A 4,836-nucleotide genomic window follows, 5' to 3' on the forward strand; every position below is an offset into this window, starting at 1 on the left:
TTCTTAAATTATTGCTGCATACTCTTCTACCTTTCTTATTGTTCTCACCTTCTACCCAAGAAGTGACTGTGCTGATATGAATAATTTCTTGCCAGGTTTTTACTGATTTCATGGATTGTTCCAGGACTCAGTTATTAATGATTCCACTAAAGCCCTCGCCTCTCTTTGAACAATACAACATTTTTATTAAGTGAGTATCACAAGGGATTGTTATTCAGGAGTGGAGTATTAGAGTGATTGTTCAGTAACTTTTTTCTCCACACCAGCTCAGTTGTATAACTTTTAATCGTGGTCTGGAAGCATTCATAATATGCAGTGCTGTAGCTAACTTGGCAAATGCAGTAACTGGGCACATAAGCAGAGGAGTATTCTGCAACGTACTAAAGAACTTGTACTCTTACCTGTAATATTAGTGAGCCTGATTTTGGACTGTTGTATAAAAAGAAGGGGTCTCCTCATCAGAAAGGAGGATAAAATGTCTACTGAAATCCTTCTAACTCTGAAAACCTGGTCTTGGAGGGGAAAAATTAAGAACTAAATGCACACTCTATTCACTTTAACCAGGAAAAAGGTAGAAAGATAACTCGACTGGAAGTTGTATGAAAGTGGAAGAGGGGAGATACATTTCCATGTAACAGCAAAATACATGATAATGACAGTACTCCCAAAATGTTTTTAGTTTTGTTTGGTCTAAAAATACAGTTCATCCCCCCCCCAAAAACAAAACAAAACAAAACAAAACAAAACAAAAAAAACCAACCAAACCAGAACAAAAATCAAGCAAAGAATAATGAATAAACATAGCAAAATCCAGAAAAGGCCCATAAATTCAGTGGAAGGTGGATTGAACCTAAAACCTTTTAAAAGGTACAAGATGCATGTTAATGATCCATAAACATGTGGTTCAGTTCTGCAATAAGTGCTCAAGAAAATCTTTCAAACGGTTGGAAAAACAAATATAACTTGACATTTCTCTCAAATTGTCATGGAATGCACTCCAGCTGTATTTATTACACACATTTGCCCCATGTGCTGTGCGCTTGCGTTCTTTCATGATTAATGATGTTGCCGTGTGTTGGAGTTGTCATGCTATCTTTCCTGTTTGAATCAGGAATGTGTAGGAGGCCATTCGAGGACAAAATACTGTAGGACCTCCTGTCTTATTTTTGAATTGTAGCATGGAGCTGAGCAGTGGCTGAATGGCTTGGTTTAGGAAAGAGTTTCAACAAGAGCAAAACGCAGCCTGCTGATGCTACCAATGCACTCACGCCTTGCTGCCCTTTTTGCTGGATCTAGAGAGTCAAGGATCCAGATCTCCACCTTCATTTTCTGACTTTTCACTCAAAGTCTTTGGACATAAATTTTACTTTTCTGGTAAGGCAAAGTGTGGGCTTAAGCCACGCCTAATACTCCTAGACACTAGGGCAGCAGTGAATAATGCATTACCTTGAATTGAAACCACCAGCTTCATTGAAATTAAGAAATTTGTCACCCACATCTAGAGAAGCATTTCACCACAGGGAGGCCTCTAAGTCCATCAAGGAGCATACAAGAAAGCAAGTCGATCTGGTGGTAGGCAGCAAGTGTAAAGATCCAGTTTCCAAAAAGGAAAGAAATGACACAACATGTAATGCCATAAAAGCCATATCCCATCACACAGGGTATTACTCACATAGCACAGATCTTAAGAGTGACGTATATTTGATTGCTATTTTACCCTTATGTTATGACTACACATTAGAGTTGTAGAAAAAATGATACAGACAAACAGTGTGAAGATTAAGTGAAATGGGAAAGTTTCTGAGAAATACAGGAAGTTAATTTGTGAGGAAATTTCATGTTTCTGGTTTCTCCTGTGATTGCAGTTTTCTCCTGAGCTCTGTGAATTTTGAAATTTGCTCTGCATTTTTCTTCCAGTGGAAACAAAAAAATGAGTTATCAACCCAAATTTCCTTTTCCTAGATTATCCTGTCCCTTTCTTAGATGTGTGCTGTTAGCACTTGGCCAGCATTCCTCTCTGATTTTCTTTGACCTCTGCCTCTTGCACTCCTGGCTGTGCAGCGGCTCACTTGGAGAGTGTTTCCTTCCTTGACCGTGGTGAAGGGCAGTGGTTAGGAAACTTTTCTGGGATGTGAATGCAATGCCTTCAGTTCTTTGAGATAAGTCCAGCTCTCCCACGGGTGGGCAAGTGCTCGGATCACTCAGGTGTTACGCAGAAACTGCACTTTCCCTGTTTTCTGTAATGAAATTGGTGCCAACATTTCCTTCTCCTCTTATGAGGTTATAATTAAGGGTAAGAAGGCACACTGGATCAATCCCATTCAGGATGCAGACAGATTTTAAGGGCCTGTCTGTCTAAATCTAGATTTCAGCAGAGAAAAAAATGAGGAGCCTGGATAGCTCCCCAGACTGGAAGGACATGGTGTTGTACTCACAAAACACGCAGTCACTGCGGGAACTTGCAAGATGATAATGATATTCTGAGAGATGGAGACATCAAGAAGTTTAAGTGATTTGGCTCTTGGTCACTCTCAGGTACATAAGCACAATTCAGGCATCAGAAACTTTTTGGCCATGTCTGTAGCTTTAACTACAGCACTCAGCAGTGTTGTAAAGTACCTGAATATGGTCTGTAGCAATAGATTTGAGGGTAGCAGAGACTGATGGGAAGTAGACTTGTAAGGTATGTGTGCAGTCAGGGTGACTTTGCTGATACAGCAGAAACAACCTTATCAGAGAAAGTATGTGCTCAGTCTCTAAGAGAGACTGCATGCCTTGACAGTGCTCTGTCCAGCTAGTAGGACGAACCACAAAGATTGTTGTAATTGGAGGACGGATATTCACGAAGCAGGGAAGAGATGACCCAGTGCTTAAATGATGTTTGAGAGTCATAACTTTTCTAATTATTGAGGTTACTTGTAAATAGCATCTATGGCCATTTCTGAGTGCCATTAACAAGCAGTTTAGAACACATTCGCATTACACCTGGGATGGTTTAAAGCAGAGAAAGAGGACAGAAAACTTCCAGAGATCCCTGGGAAGGCATGATTTAGCACCTTGTAAACTCAGCCCTTTTAATGGATTAAGAATGCAATTATATTAGCGTAGCAATAGTCTCTTCCAGCCTCTTCTTGAAATGCTGATTCAAAACCTTTGGTTGTTTCCAGGTCGAAAGAAAAAGGGGATGTTTTCTACAAAAACACAGTCCTTGCCCTGTACCTAGACATGATGTAGGATCCAGTGTCGACTGGAGCATGAGTCAAGTGCTCCACAGGAATTATGGTGCTTGGTAAGTGGGCAGTGAAGTACAGTTGCTGGCTCATGAGTCATCAGCTTCCCATGTGAGTGGGCAGTCAAATCCTGCATAAGCTGATTTTCAGAGACATTTCTATGAGTATTTTGAAGTATAGCTTATGGCATGGGTGAATCGTTTTGGTTTTGTTTGTGTTTGCTGCAGCTTCAGCTTTGGCCAAGGCCCCACATTATTAGGCATGACATATCCTACAAGTTTTGCTTTCTGTCATTCCAGCTTTGACATGCTTGTCTAGAGAAATTTCATCATCTGGTTCTCTCTGAGCAGCTTCCAGTTCTCTTTACATTCCAACAGCTACAAGGAAGTGAATAGAAATAGCAAAAAAGATAAATAAACTATACTATTTCTTCTGCTGTTAGAGCTGCTTTGGCACACAACCATTCTTCTGGTGAATTTTAAATTTAAAATATGTATTTTTCCCTTTTATTAATTCTCCTTTTAGTATCATTTGATGATATAAAATAGCTGTAAACCTCTGTCCTGCTGTTCCAAAACTTCAGCTGGCACCTCATACAGCCACAGAAATCCTTCCACTTTCTGAGACAAGGCTCCTGCTGCAGCCAAAATACCCCCAAATGACTTTCCCAGGAGCTATGCCCTACTCATACCCTTTATGCTTAGGGCCACATATGGGTCAGATACTTGCTCCACCTCTATATGGAACTGGAGAAAGGTGGCACTTTGCTTCCTCCCAGTTTTCTCCGGACCCTTGGTATGTGGCTCCTGAGGGACAGAAAAAATGGCAGCTTCTCGACACTGCTCCTTGGACTTGGCATCTCCTGGAACAGCAGCCTTGCTCTGCTGCCAGCTGTCACTGCTGCTGCTATCTGGAGGAGCAGCCACGTGCACCAAAAAGGCTTGGTTTAGTGTGGAAGCTCCTCTGGTGACTCATGAGGGTGTTGCATTCAAAAGCTGCGCGCAACAAGGGTTTGATTTTTTTTTTAAAGCCATTTCTTAGTATAAAAATCATCATCCAGTGCAACTCCTCCTCCAAGAAAAAAACAAAACAAAAGGCAAAACAACAAACAAATCCAAACCATGAAGACCACCACAAAAAGCAGACCGGTTGCAAAGCGTAGCAATCAGACCAAGGGACACTGTGGACCTGGAGGTGCCCATAGCGTGATGACACAGCCGCTGTGCCCACATGCCGGGTCGCTTTGTGCCGGACACTGCAGCCCGCCCTTGTCCCCCGAGGACACCTGATGGAGCACGATCAAACCTGTGACCGCACAACCTGGCCCTTCCCAGCTTTCAGGGACCTCAAGTACAGTCCAGCAGTAGTTTCTTGGCCAGGCCCCTTTGTTCCCCGCGAACTGCAGCACACTCGCATGCACGGCCGCTCCCCCACTCCCTCCTGCCTTTTGTATCACATTTCAGCACGGGGGAGGGGGAGGCTGCCCCGGGGGGAACTCCACGGACGGGTTTTCCCTGTGAGGAAATGATCTTTCCAAGGTGGTGGTGGTGGTGGTAGGGGGGGGGGGCGATGCGAGAAACCAGTCACCTCGCTGCGGGGCAGAGGC

Source organism: Chaetura pelagica, unplaced genomic scaffold, assembly GCF_000747805.2.
Source record: "Chaetura pelagica isolate M959 unplaced genomic scaffold, ChaPel_1.0 scaffold338, whole genome shotgun sequence".
Classification (NCBI taxonomy): Eukaryota; Metazoa; Chordata; class Aves; order Apodiformes; family Apodidae; genus Chaetura; species Chaetura pelagica.